This window comes from Calliopsis andreniformis, unplaced genomic scaffold (genome assembly GCF_051401765.1).
Source record: "Calliopsis andreniformis isolate RMS-2024a unplaced genomic scaffold, iyCalAndr_principal scaffold0022, whole genome shotgun sequence".
NCBI lineage: Eukaryota > Metazoa > Arthropoda > Insecta > Hymenoptera > Andrenidae > Calliopsis > Calliopsis andreniformis.
Genome location: NW_027480432.1, coordinates 6,678,506 through 6,694,421, shown reverse-complemented (window position 1 = coordinate 6,694,421; position 15,916 = coordinate 6,678,506). Strand labels below are relative to the sequence as shown.

General features: G+C 37.4%; 1 protein-coding gene across 7 annotated transcripts in view; it reads left to right on the top strand.

Annotated features, from left to right (window-relative positions):
* The window catches only part of LOC143186627 (kinesin-like protein KIF13A), a 129,233-nt gene that overhangs the window by 77,624 nt on the left and 35,693 nt on the right, over nucleotides 1–15,916 (top strand). The gene's annotated exons all lie outside the window — the stretch shown is intronic.

Genomic DNA, 15,916 nt, shown 5'->3' with positions numbered 1-15,916 from the left:
TCAGATATCGTTGATTCAGAGTTAATTCGAGGCGTGTTTCATTTACCCATTTCCTGTATATGGCGCGCAGCGATTATCTTCTCTTGACTAATTAGTAGAACCTTCCACCCGTGTTTCGTGTTCGAGACGAGGAGGAAATTATGCGCTCCTCGCAGATTACCAGGGGAGGGTGGAAAGTTTCGAGCTGGAAAACTCGGCGCTGGTGCTGGCTCGTGAAATATCCAAATGTAATTAAAAATAGCGGTGATGACTTTCAGCGACGCAGATACACTTGAACCACCTTTTTTTTTTCGCTACAGAAACTCTATTACATTTTTTACGTGATGTCCAGAATTTTATGACCCATTTGTTCATTTTATTTTATTTCTAGTTCGTATCCTTTTCCATCAAAACTGGATTATTATTTCATTCGAGTTGGTAGTTTTGTTGGAAAGTTTTTCTTTAATTGGAAAAAAAAGCATATGGAATTTTTTAATTTCTTGGATGCATAGGTACACTGGTATGAACTTTGATTACCTTTCAAAATAATTATTTCAATAATTGAGATACGCGAAACCTTTCTGAATTGTATCTTCCTGTATAGAAAACGAAATAAATTTTATCTAGGTTTATGTATACATACATTTTCCTCTTGGATGGTAGAAATTAATATCCAATAAAAATAAATGAATTTCCTACTATATTTCTCTAACAATAAAACAATTTCTTTGAAATGTGACTCAATATTATTCAAATAAATTACTACTTGTTATTCTGCAATAATGAACTCTTAACTGTATGAAGAAAAATGAATATACTTATTACAGAAAAACAAATAGTAATTTATTTGAATAATATTGATTCATTTTCCTTAATTATATGAAGACAAATTAATTTACCTTTTATTACAGAAATCTTTTGCTCATCTCTAGCTAAAAAAGGTACATAAATCACATATCCAATAATCCACACATAAATCTCACAGCCCCACAAAATAATCGAACAAAAATCAACCAGAAAAATTGAAGAAAGAAAGAAAAATATTATTCTAAAACTGCAACTAGCATTTCAAAACAATTCCTCCATATGTTCCAAGACTAACGACCCCATATTTTTCAATGCATTTGTAGCAAACAATTGGCACAAAGACAAGACTAAATGCTGCCTTTCTGGTAAATGATCACCCTATAGGATTTGTCGAAATTCACGGCCTACATGTCCTTGATTTTCGACACCATTTCACTGGATCCCAGGATCATCCTCTCCCTTACACGGTCGATGCATCACTCGGTGAAACGGATTCAGGGATAAATGAATCGCCTCGTTCGATGGGTCGGCTAATAGAACTAGACGGATAGTAAAAGACCAAAGAACGTGGATTTTCGTTTCCAGACTTCCCTGTGGATAGCGAGAAATCACTTCTGAACTGTATTAGACTGATATAGAACGATATCCTCTTTACGACTCAAGCTAGGACTATTATACTAGACTTCACTGCTGGGATTTTTCATTTGTCTTATGGGTAGTGAGAACTGTGACTCATTAATTAAACTCTTTTGTACGATACGAAAACTTTAACCCTCGATTACTAATGAAACTTGATTACTTCTGAGTAAACTTTGTGCATGGCTCACGTTGTGGATCATTGTATGAATACAATTTATTCAATCTAACGAAACATTGAACTTATCTAATTTTATCTTGCTCTAAGTTTACTTAAGTCTTGTCTGTAAAGATTTGTATAATATCAGGTGATAAGTAGATTGCAGATATTTATGCAGATTCCTGTTTTCATAAACACAATTAGGAAAATAGAGCTCAAAATAATTACAGATGTATTTCACTGTTCAAATACTGTAAAATATATTACACCTACCATATTTAATACATTTTTAGAGACCACAAAGATTGTATATCTTTTTCCTCATTCAAATTTTCCATAAATGCATACAAATTTGCAATCTAGTGACAACTCAAATAAACTTATAAGAGAGAGTTCGTCACAACAGTTAGAAGAATAAATTTCAAATCATTTATCGTTTCGTTGGCCCTTAAAATCAATTCAAATCTTTATTTGGTTCCTTTTCTATGAATACCAAAAAATAACGTAGACGAGAAATGAATATTCATCGCGCCAATTCAATTCCAAGCGGCAGTTTTCGACCGATTACGCACGCTCTGACCATGGTGAACCCTTTAAAAGTATGGAAGACAGGTGTCCTTTAGGGCCTCGTCGTCAGCGGGACAACCGACGACGAAACGGAGGAACTACTCGAAAATTCGCGGGGTCACGAAGTTGCGTACACTAATTAAGAATCTGGGTTAATTACGGAGGCGCGCGCCTCAGCCCAGTCGAACCAGACCTGCGGTTTTCCGCTGGATAGTTCCTGAAAAAACTTTTTCCCCAAATCGAAGAGGGGTTGGATAACCGAACTTTCTAATCCTTCTAGTTCTTTTCGGAGTACAGCCATTGATTAGCGAGATTGCAGTTCTTTCGATCTTTAAACTTCTGGAATTACACGGTTACTTGTGAAAACTTTTGAATATTCAGATTTTTTAAGTTCTGAATATCTTCAAATATGGACAGTTTCAAATAAGTAAAATATTTAAATTTCTGTATCTTCAAATAACTGCAGAATTTAAATTTTCAACTGGAATATTTAAATTTTTAAATTGTCAAATAACTGAAATATTTAAATTTCTGTATTTTTAAATGACTGGAGGATTTAAATTTTCAACTAGAATATTTAAATTTTCAAATAAATGGAATATTTCAATTTTTGAATTTTCAAATGACTAGAATATTTAAATTTCTGTATTTTCAAATAACTAGAGAATTTTAATTTTCAACCAGAATATTTAAATTTCCAAATAAATGGAATATTTCAATTTTTGAATTTTCAAATCACTAGAATATTTAAATTTCTATATTTTCAAATAACTGGAGAATTTTAATTTTCAACTAGAATATTTAAATTTTCAAATAAATGGAATATTTCATTTTCAAATTTTCAAACTGTGAGGTATTAAAATGCATATAATATTTCCCAGCTATCCTAACTCCATCCAAATTTGACTCAGAGATTCCACCACACCCCCACACAAACTAACCACTCAACCCTCCCAAAAATCTCATCGAAAGCCACTAAGTGCTTCTCTCATACCATCATTCATGTGTCTACACATTTCCCCTTCCCCAGCAGGTTAACCCACGCGAGAGTAAAGGTGCTTAAAAATTTTCCCATGTTAGAGGGTTAATGAAAAATCTCTAACGACGAACAAAAGCAAAATCGTTAGCCCTTCGAGGGTACGAGAACCGAAGAGTTCGTAGTTCACGGTTATTTTGCCTGGTCGGTGCTTAAGCTCCGTCCTCAATCTCGCGATATTAAAGGATTTCCATTCGGGGTGAATGGAAATGGATATGGGATGACCCGTTCGAGTCAGGAGACCTCGGGAGAAAGCACGCGAGACAGGAAATAGGAGACGAAATCGGTGTTATTATATGCCCTTCCCCTTCCTTCGTCCAATTCGATATATCTCGCGAGCTGAGTGGTCGCAATTATCGGTTCGATTTATTCCCTCTGCTCCATTTACCTCCTTTTCATGGTTTTCGTGGAGCTCGAAGATTGGGGAGGATTTTTTGTTTTAAATGTTAAGTGTACTTCTGGTAACAAATTTTCGATAGACGTAATCATAGGAAATTGTTTGAAAATATTGTGGTTCTTGAAAATGTAAAATACTATCCATATTGAGTTCTCTCGTATGATCTACAAAAATGTTTCAATAGTATTCAACAGCATTGGAACAACGAATGGAAGCAGTCAGTAATTTCCTAAAAATTTTAAATAAGAAATTTAAAAGATTTTTTAAGAAATCTAAGAGATTTTTTAAGAAATTTAAGAAATTTAAGAGATTTAAAATTTTAAATTTAATTCCCTAAAAAAGTCTAAGACGTCGTCCAAATTTTGAGGACCACTCATCTGGATTATAAGAAACCCTTGTGAGAAATATGGAACTGATTCACCATATAATCATGGACTCTTGAATAATTTAAAAAATTTTTTAAATTCTGAGTTTTCAAATTGCAGAGTCTGAAAACTCAGCAAATATTAGAAATTCAAGTTATTTGCAAGCCACAGAACCTTAAAAAGATAATTATAGCTTTGTGTTCTTATGTTACACTCTAGCATTACCAAACACGTTGATACAATCATTCATCTTAAATTACGCGTGAGTTTTAATTCACTGTCACGATGACAGAGAGAAAGGCGTGTTAATTATAATTGGACGTTATTCTCGAGATAAGACCTTTACACGTAATGACTTGTTCAAGAACATCTTAATGGTAAAAAACAGTCTTGCAATATTTAAGTAATAATAACGAAAGATATGGTCCCTATGGGGCGTTGTTTGAACGGAAATAACTGATAGAAAAAGGCAACGACAGATATTAACATATCGCGTTCATTAAGAAAATTAAGTTATCTTCTGGTAGGAGTGTCTTTAATGATGAACCTCATCTCATTGGAAAAATACAAATATTTCGATTCATTCTTACCATTTCTTTAAAATTGTTTTTCCCTTTGCTAAATCTTGCTCAATAAAAAATCTGAAAAATAAAATTTTGGCAGTAATTTCACGAGCAATTCAGATGTGAAGTGTCGCTGACTTTAGGACACTTTCTAATAAGAAGTCGTTCAAAAAATCGTGCTTGCACGGGCTGAAAATTTGACATTGCCGAATATTCGCCAGGCTTGCTGAATATTTCTAACAGAAGCCAGCGCTTTTGTCTTTAGTCAGCGTTTGCTTGCTTAACCCATTTCCAGCGAATATAATTCTCTTCCTTCTCTGCTCCTTTTGTCATTCACTTTTATCGAGCGAGACGAAGCTTAAAGCATAATTATATCCTTTTTCCTGAAAAAAGTTGACGTCCCATTTGCAGAATAATGGAGGGAAATCTTAATTTCAACAGGGCGTTATCAGTGCGTGAAAGATACTGGAATTTATTCAATTTTCGACTAAACTCGCGATAAATAATTTCAAACGAAACCATTATAACAGGATTTACGAAAGTAGTGCTAGTAAAAATTTAAAAAATTGTAAACGCCATGAATTGTAGTACTTAATTTTTTCAGAGAATTAAAGAAATTAATATTATAAGAATTAAGTAAAAATAACATTAATCTATATTGAAATTATTTTTTGTAGAGTCTGCAGTAAATTTCTGTAAAAGTATTCTCTGTCACAAGGTTCTCAGATAATTTTAAAAAACAGCAGAAACTCGACCATTATCGTCGGACGTATTTCTTTCGGTGGAAATGGCTTCTACTGACTTTCTACGAATTTATTTACAGGACTGTGAAATATTTACGTCGGGGAGAAATTATGCGGGGCGAAACAGCATTGCGTGAAAACTCTATTACCATGAGAATGTACACTAACACATTGTGGCAAGTCTGTGTCGAGATAAGGAAGTTAATCTCATAAATTTTGATCAGAAGGTATTTCACGGAACAGCGTTTCAAGGGGATGGAGGGTAAATTTCCTTTTCTGACTTACCCTCTTCTCGTGAGGATTTAGACGATTGAAATTTTTCTGGATAAATTTACAGTTTCCCTGAGAGTGTTAATTTATAAATCGATAAAACTTCTCTCGACTATTTTTTAACAAACTTGTAAAAGTACTTTTTACTGTTTAGAGTATTTATTTTATTTCTTTAGCTTTCTCTGTGCACTTGTGGTGGCTACTTCATTATAGATTGTTGTATTGCTTTCAAAATGGAACAATTGTGTACTCTATTTTTATATGACAATTAGAAAAAGATTCCAAGATTTTATGAATCCTAAATCCAAAAATTTCACATCTTAAACTATCTTTGAACTTGAAGAATTACTTTCAATTTCCTATAAATGCGTAAATATATTCACAATTTACAAAGAAATCCTTAACAATCTACACAAAATCCTTAAAAGTCTACAAAAATATTCTCGAAAATCTGCAAAAATGTCCTTCAAAATCTATTTAAAAAGAAAGAAGAAACACTTTTAAAAAACTCTCAAAGAATAATGTATAAATCATCCCAGCTCAAGAAGAAGAACCTGTCTTCCTCCAAACGAAAAGAAACATTCAGCATTCAGGCTGTCAGTCCCGATAAACGTCGCCCACCGTCTATTCTCCCATTCAGAAGTGGCAGCAGAGTTCACCAGAGAACAATGCCAAAGGCGTGCTTTAAACGGAGTTCACTGCGCCACCCCCGAAAAGAAAGGCGGCACAGTTGTATAGAAGAACGAAGACGTTTCCCCTGAAGCAACGCTCTTGTCTCTATATCTGCCTCCATGTAGACACGGAAGTAGCAACTGGACATAGCAGCTGTTTACTTTTGCATCCATCAGAGTCTCGCTCCCAGAGAGAACACCCTCTTTGCATGCACGCATCGGATTCCGATCGAATCCGCGGAGAAACGGGTCGAGAGAACCTGGAGAGGTATTTATTCTGGTGTCCTGATGGCCAGACACAGTGTTAGAATAGGAGAAGATTATAGGGTGGGGTGCTTTGTCGCTGCAATTGGTGGACAACCCTGGGACCCTTTGGAGATCTGCTTTTTTGCGTGAGAGGTGAAAAGGGAGCAGAGGAAGGTCGAGTTTTTTTAGGTTTTAGAGGGTGGAGGTTGGGGATACTAGGATAGTGGGATGGTGGGTTTGATTTGGAAAGGGAGGGTGAAGTTTAGATTAGGGTGTTTAGGTTGGGTTTGTGTAACAGTGAATTTCTTCTTTTAGTATCTTTTTTTGTGAAGGAGGATACAGAATTTAACGCTAGAAAGATGAATTCGACACTAGAACTATTTGAGATGGGAAAACAAGTAATGCCTCCAAGCTATTTTTATAGAGTTCTTCTATTCTTTTCTAATTTTTCCTGTTTTCCCTAGTTTTTCTTAACTTTTCCTAGCTCTTCTAAATTTTTCACCACTTTTACATCTCTTCACAGCTGTAGATAGATTTACCTATGCTACTTTAAAACAAAATGTGAACTATTTTAATAATTCCCTTACGATCACCGGAAGAGTCGATCTCAGATACTGTTGCATCTCTCGAATACAGTTTATTATCTCCACCATGTTCCATCTAGTCCAACCTATTCCCTGGGGAGACGACTAATCATTTTTAAGAACCACCTATATTTCTGGAGATGTTCCAATTCAATTAGTATCTAATTTACGAAGGACATAGGAGTCTCATAAACACTGAACCACGATTGCTCTGTTGGTTTTCTCCCACTGTCATTGCCTTGTTCCACACCACTTACATCGAGTGCATTTCAAATATTCATCTTCTATCAAAAACTCAATCATTTCAGAGACAAATGTAACTGTAAATATTAATATTTAATTACTAGACGTTATACAAGGTCTGTCACAAATAAAATAATATTATGAGTAAAATTCCTCCCCAAAACCAGTTAGCAATAGAAATTCTACTACACGTCAAAATGACCCTGATAACTCTAAATATTTATGAAAATAGTAACTCACAAATAACCTCACGATCAGTCTACTCCCCACTGAACTCAAACTCAAACTCCACCATTCCTAGCTTCCTTTTCCCTCAAAACCCTGCCCAGTGTCCTCGATCAAGACCACCTTAATAACCCCTTCCGAGGCGTCCCAGAATGCATGCAGCCTCGACGGGTCATCTTTCACACGATGTCGAATTCAATTTACCGTAAGACGACCGTCAGAGGCGTCAACCGTGAAAGCTCCTCGTCCCACGCAAGGCTCGATGCATAGATCATGGACGCCCTCACGGGGGATCGAGGCCTCGGGAGGTTGCGCGGCCTGCAACCCCATAAATCCATTTCCACCACGGCGCAGCCTTAACTGCACCTGACCTCTGACCTTTCCAAGCGCGCGATTTTATTGAATTCCAGCTTCCCGGCGATCGGGGGCAGGAAGGCGGAGGCCTGTGAACATTTTTCGGACGAATTGTTTCCGATTTCATTCGCTCCGAATGGGAACGGGCAACTGTCGCCTTGCACTTTTCTGCGTCGATGATAAGAGCGACGAGGAGGAGATAAAGTGGAATGTAATTCGATGAGAGGCTGGCTGAAGATTGTTGGACTTATTTGTGCTGGGTTGACGAGTTCGAGATAAAGCGAAATGTAATTGAATGAGGAGGTTGGTTGGAGATTGTTGGACCTATTTGTGTTAGGTTGATGCATAAGTAACAAATTATTATCCTCCAGTGCTCTCTGAACTTCCATTGAAAGAAAATACAAATATAGTTTCCTTTCCTCTCTTTCTTTTTCTCAGAATGCAACATAGACTACATTACACTTCTGCTACCAAACCCTGTCGAAATATGAAACACTAAAAAGCTTTCATTCTGAATACAAATTTAATTAGGTACTTACAGAAATTTCACTAAAATTGCGAAATGACTATGTGTACCCATATCACAAAAATTCACAAAATAAAATCGCAATATACTGAGATTAACCAAGTTCATCAAGACAAGGCTTGCCCAGAAAATCACTAGGAAGATTCAGGACAAACCCAGCGATGCAGACGAGATTACTTTCGCGTGACGAGTCGCGTTCGGTTCCCAAGCGAAGCGTGCTGCGCGGAATCCGCTTCCGCAGGGTCGTGGATTTCTGGCGGCGGTTCGATGCCTGGGCCAGCAGTATCGCTGATCCAGCAACGCATTTGAATCCCCGCCAAGCGTCCACAGGATTTCCAGAGTTAACGACTGTCACATGCGCTCCAATACGTTTCGCGGCTCGCTTGGACGTATGAAAGCGACACTGGAGGACGATTCCCGCTGATTCCCGCGAAAACGACGCGAGCTTCTTGTTGTCACTGGAAATTAGACGCCTCGCGTAACTTCGAGTGACGTCTTTGGGAGGATGGACAGAGAATTGGGACAACTTGATGCTTTTGTTAGGAACTGTGGATTATATGATTATTAATGATGATAATTTTGTATTGCTTGTAAAGGTCTGTTGATAGGACGATAACTGTGAATGTGGTTCAAGTGAGAAATATAAAGAAGCTGAATTTATCAGGTATTTTGTTGTGAAAATTTATGCAGTATCAAAGGAGAACGCTATATATAAGAATACATAAAATATCAAAAGCAAAGTAGGCATCACGATATAGGTATTTACTCAGACTCTATTTTTTCACATGAAAATAACAAAAAAAAAAAAAAAACACTCTACCTGTCTTCAGAATCTACCAACGCCCTCAAACTCTAATCGATATTGAATCAACTAAGTCCAGAAATGGAAGGGAGAAAAAGGTAGATGCGAGTAGCTTCGAGAAATCAACACAATAGCTCGTTTGCATTGGTACAGTGGCGCAGGGGTCACGCCAAAATAAATAGCGCGCGAGAAGGTATCGCAATCGTCGAAGATCTTTCGCCTCTCGCCTTTTGCCTCTTCTCACTCTCCCTCTTCTCCTTAATTCCCTCCTCAAAGAAGGCCGTTTGAAGGCATCCAAGGCACAAGGTGTTCCTTTTCCACAGTCGCGGCGAGTTCTGTGTGTCAAGTGTCTGATCTCTTCTTCATCGTCAAGGGGCTCTGGCCCTGTGCCAATCCCTCGCTACAGACTAATATGTACTCGCTTCTATTATCAGCTATCTGCTTCAGAATCGAAGCTGTTCTTGCCTCCGATAGCTGGGACTATTTTACTTGGTCCTGTCGCCAGTTGCATCTCGATTTCGATTTTTGCTATCGAGAGTTTTTGGAAAATCGTGGAGCTTTGAAGTGGAGGATACTCGGGTGGTAATTTGTTCTGGGAAGGTTGGACCATACCTCGTTAGTTGGATTAGAACATCTGGGTTCATTAAAGTGATGAATTTTACGAAGGAAGTGGTAGAGAAGATTGACGATGCTATAAATATGTATACTGCAATAGTAAATATGCAGTACAATTACAGAGATTATATTAATTTGAGTCTTCATACTTAAATGGTAAGGTGGAACCATAGTGCTTGTAAAAACACAATTTTTATTTTTGCTTTGAAAAATATTCATAGCGTCTTTCGTTTTTTTTTAAATAGTTCATTATTTCGGGTGTATGAAGAAATTTATGTAACTTTTCTAAATTCTCATAGAACAGAGTCACAGCTCAGTCCAGTTACTAGAATCACCCTGTATAGAAATTAGTCTACAAAAATATCTTAGCTCTTCGTATTATTCATCAAATTCCATCGATATTCAAACCTGTTCTCAAAAATCTTTTACCTTCTTCGATTCAGGGTTTCCTGAAATATCTTTCTATCTGAAATACTCCACACTCATAGCTAGAAAATGAACTCAATTTCGACATCCCATATACCTTATCCACCAGCAGTTGCTCAAGGATTATTCCATAGAGAGCACAGCGAAAAATCGGAAATATAAAAGCCCGCGGAAAGTTGGGCGTAATGAAATTTCCTGTCAGGCGAAGTATCGTGCGATTATAATGCCGCGTTTAAATTACACCAGGGCTCTTTGAGCACGCGTTCTAACTCGGTATTCCACCCACAGCCCTTCATAGAATTTAATGAATTTGCGTCGCGAGCAACGTGGCTTCTTCGAGGAGAATTTTTTTATCCCGTCGCGGCACAGAAAGCAACCTTAAACGATTCTATCCTTCACGTAGGATTTCATCTCTGTATTTTAAGTTAAAAATGTAATAAATGACACGGAGACGTTAGCTGTGAATCTTTCGAGTTTCCTCGATTCGTTTCGCTGGGAAGAGAAGCGATAGCCGACAATTAATTCCCGAAGAGATTCGTTTTGAGGAAACTGTTTGTGTAGGGGAGCAGCTTTTGAAGCTGTCCGTGGATACTCTGCTTTGATCGATGGAACTTCTGGGTTAGGACTTGGAGAATGCTTGTGAATCGAGAGAGGACACTTGACTGTCGTGTGGATTCGTGGTTGTGACTGAGGTTTCAGTGGGAGCTGATTGTGATAAATTGATGAAGGGAATTAAAAAATGCGTGGAGAGGAATAGTCGAAGCCTGTGCAGAGTTTAAAAACAGATTAAGTGGTTTCACTATTATTTTTGAATGTTCTGTTAATAAAATTGTGAGTGAGTCTACTAATGAAGTTGATGAACCTTCTAAAGGACAATTTACTAAACGAAGAGGGTTTTATATTCTCAAAGTATATTAATTACGAGAAGCCAAGAAAATCTGAAATGCCTTTTATAGTCACCATTATGGACATAATGATGTAACCTTCTAAATGGATAGCATGAATATTAAATTAGTCACTGAACAATAGCATGGACACACATGACCACCATATCGAACGCCTCACAATTTTTCACTGAACCCTGTCGACACGACCCACACTGTTCTTTCATAGCATCCTGTTTGATTTACCAATAGAAACTACACTATCACTTTTCTTTAGAAAACTGCTGTCAAAGCTCCAGAACTCTCAAGGTTTCTTTTGAAATTCTTTTATCCATTTTTTATATCCCAAGAATGGATCTAAATCGCAATTAATCTTTAATACATTTGACTAATCTGTTAGCTAACTTTTATTAAAATTTGATTTAGTACAAGTAATATGACCACAATATATTAGCTATGACGTTAATCTCACTATCTATATCCTTCCAGCAAACCTAGCTGCTAGAGTTTAGGTACTTTGGCCTATTTAAGCTACCTAAGCTCTAGCTAAATCACGTGTTTTTAAGAAAGACTTATCCTGTTACCAATTCTGTACATTAATTCTATGTCTGACAGCCAAGTTAGGTCAGGTTGGCCCAAGCATTTTTTCTTATTTTTCAGGAAAGTAAGAAAAAAGAAAATGAATACAATAACCCATGCCTTAACATAGCCTTTTAAAATTTTAACTTAGCTTGATTTAGTACAAGTAATATGACCACAATATATTAGCTATGACGTTAATCTCACTATCGATATCCTTCCAGCAAACCTAGCTGCTAGAGTTTAGGTACTTTGGCCTATTTAAGCTACCTAAACTCTAGCTAAATCACGTGTTTTTAAGAAAGACTTATCCTGTTACCAATTATACATTAATTCTATGTCTGACAGCCAAGTTAGGCCAGGTTGACCCAAGTATTTTTTCTTATTTTTCAGGAAAGTAAGAAAAAAGAAAATGAATACAATCACCCATGCCTTAACATAGTCTTTTAAAATTTTAACTTAGCTTATATTACTAAATCCCCTTTTGTTCTCATAAAATGAATCTTTCCACTACTCTATTAAATAAAAAGAGAGCAGTAGAGTACGTTGTTTCGTATAAAACTGAATTTTGAGAAAAAAGGGCTTTGGTTATCCCGTCTCTCAGATAGGATTCACACGCAAAAAGCTGCAATCCCCGAAACCGTATCAACAACAATCGCGCTTCTCATTTCCCAATATCTTCGCCGCCCCAGCGCTGAGCTCTGCCGACAGCGGCAGAAATATGATTATATTCCAGCAAAAGTCCATTTATCCCCTTTTCAATTTCACGAGCCCCCGAGAACAATGGCAGCGATTAACGACGTTATTAAATGCCCCGAGTAAATTCATTCGAAGCGGTTCAACTGTCAGGCGCCTGGCAATCGAAACGATACTGCGGGTCCACCGTTTTTGTCTGCATTCAGATCGTCCCTCTGGACACTGGATCCATTGTCAACGTCATTGGCAACGCGCTGTCTAAACACACCCTCCCCCTCATCGATACGCGTGCTTAGGCGAGCTGGATCGATTAAAACAGACGCTGAATGCGGGTATTATCGTGAGCCACCTACCTGTTACACTCTTTGTTCCTCTCCAGTCGAGATGTCCAGGCCCACTGGAATAATTAAAAATCCCAGCTGACCCTCTGGGACGGGTTGAAAGGTCAACCGTGATGCGTGCTGGTCCTCCGAGTCATCGTGGGCCACTGGTTCGATGAGCTAGGGCCATTGTGAGCTGCAAATGAGAGATCGATAGTTAATTACGCTGCTGGGTGATTGTTGGTGGACAGAGTAACAGGTTGTGGGTGGATTTGGGGGATGGAAGGGGTTGAATGAGGGAGACTGAGGGCCTTGAGTACTGAATATAACTGTTTTATTCCTCTGTTTAAGTTTCAATTAAAATGGTGAACATATTATAATACCTGTACTGTGGTAGAATTAGTACTGCCATTGTGTCATTTCTTCATCCAAAATAATTGAAAGGTGGAATTAAAGAACACTGTAAATGACTAAATTAAAGCTGTGAGAAAAATAATTTACTGATACTGACCTCCAGATAAGCATTCTTTTTAAAACACATCTGGTGAGCAACCTTGCAAGAATTTTTGGAACATTTAACATATATACTAATTGCTTAAAAGCAGCAAATGGCTCGCGACTCACCAAAGTAAAAAACAATTAAATCTTTTTTTTTTTGTAAATTCAATATATTTTAAATCAATACAGTTCCTACAAAACCTGTCAAACGTCCATCCCATAAAACCAATAATTTCTAATAAGTGAACTGTATGGAGACACTCTCCGATTATTATATCTCCATGATTGTAATTACCCATGCACACAATACAGCAATGCAAGATGTAAATGACGTAAACGGTGCACAGGACTCAGCTGCATTGTTTTACGGTCGACTGCTGTGCAGGGAATATAATTGCGCTGTTTGTTCGGCAAGAACGCGAGAACGTGAACACGTTGGCTGCGTTAATTGCTCGTGCACTTTACGTCGGTGCATCCCATGCGCGACACGCTTTGAATCCTGTATGAAGATCATGCATAGAGGAAACGTGCTCTCTTTTTTGTTATCCCTTCGTTTCCCTTTCTTTGGACGTGAGCAGTAATATGGCACACCATGAATCACGTCGAAAAAAGGCAACACTTCACAGGCTGGAGAACGCGGTAATAAGTTCCTTTAGAGTGGAAGTCATTAGATTTTAGTTAAACAGCAACAGACCATGGAAATGAAGCTATTATTCTGTTCTGAGGGAATCCAGTTTTAGGGGAAAGAGAATATAGGTGGGGGTATTTTTCCACTCAGTTTTTTTTAATAGTGTTGTCTCGATACGAGGTCCATGCACTCAAGTTCTCTGGAGATGTTCCAATTTAATTAGTGTCTAATTTACGAAAAACATAAGGGAATAAACTATAAAAAATAAATCATGATTGATCTGTTTGGTTTGTTCCACACCACTTACACATCGAATGCATTTGAAATATTCAAATGTTAATTCAAATTCTAACTGTAAATATTGATATTGATACAAATAAAATATGTCTGTTTATGGGACAACTCTAAGAAGATAACTCTTTCTCAAAATCTGTACCTGATTCATTTTTCAACGATTACAAGTCCTTTATACAGTGTTGTCTCGATATAAGTTCGATGGATACTCAAATTCTCTTGGAATTGTTCCTTCAATTTACCTCGACTTCAGGAAGGCAAATTTGAGCTCAAGAACTGATTACAAGTGGTCAACTTATATCGAGACAATACTGTATTTTTTTAATTACCTTTATTTTTGCCTGATGTGACGAAATAAAAAAGAAATTCGAAGATTGAGACTAAGAATCAAACGACACTTTTGAGAAATTCAGCAAAGAGCATAAATTGAGAAATTCAATAACCTAGAAACTAAAAGTATTTATAAAGAAAATTATAGAATTAACGAGAAGTTATTTTAACAGATTCCTTTCGCAATTCCCAATTTTTCGCTCTAACAAGCAGCGCTTGAAATCATTTCGCCCGTTTTATTTCGCGCGAAGAATTAATTCCCGAGTTTTCCAGGCGAAAGTTCAGCTCAGGACTATCAAATAACCGTCACCCGAGGCTCGCGAGCCGAAAAAAAAAGCGAATGGGAGGGCGATCGTTTTAAGCGGCTCGTGACCGATTTTCCAGGTTCCGAAAGTTGACCCGCGCTGCAGGGTTTCGCGCAATGACTTTTCTAACCGCTATGAATGAGAAAATAAATTACAATTCTCTTATTTTAGACGACTTCTCTAGTTACAACAATCCCGCGAATTACGAATACAAAAATTAACTAGAGAAACATGCTCCTTTGAATTACAGCTATTTAGATTGCGAACGTTTGTGCAAACTCTTTTTTAAATGATTCCTAAAATTAGAGAAATGGAATTTTATTAAAGATTTGTTTCACCCTGCAAATATAATAAACTGTCTTTAACTTTTTTGTAGTTTCTACGCAATATTTTTTTTATATTATACAGAATGTTTCACAACATGTTGGATAGTGGTTTACAATGCTCACAGTCTATTGCAAAACGATTTTCAATGTCCAGCCAGACAATATCTCACGAAAGTCAATCCAGAACGAGGACACCAGGAGCAATTTCGTGAAAATAGAAAAATAAATTACAGCTGTCGACGCGTCGATTTTTCTCGTGCACAGAGCAATCGGTTTGATGCGATACGATCAAGCAGAGCAATAGTCCCGTACGGTAGTTTTTAATGTTTCAACCGCTTATGAATAAAGGATGAAGCGTGGAGGTTGTGTACAGCGGTGGATGGTCGATGGAAACGTTTTTCAGGGACGATCCCATCGTGGAAGTCGATCGTATAGGAGGATCGTTGCAAAGCGTGTAAGAAAAGCTGAGTTTCAGAATTTCCCAAGTTTTCATTTACGTCTCTGGGAATGAGCATTCATCATTGCGCGGTGAAACTCCCTGGCATCTTGTTCTTATAATGTCCTCATTCTTCTGGCTCTCGCTTGGAACGTCGATAAGGTTGGTGTATTTACGCGTGATCACGATACTCTGCTTTGGGGCGAGAACCTGTTATTTGGAGACTGGAGAACATTTGTTGTATCGAAAAATGGCGATGGTCTATATAGAGTTCTTTTGTTAGAAAGTATGTGAGAAATATCACGATGTTCGTAATATGGACTACCATTTGAAGTTTCACACGCAATTATCTCCCACACTGTAGCTTCTTTAAAAATATGTGTGAAATAAAACTTGCTCTATTTC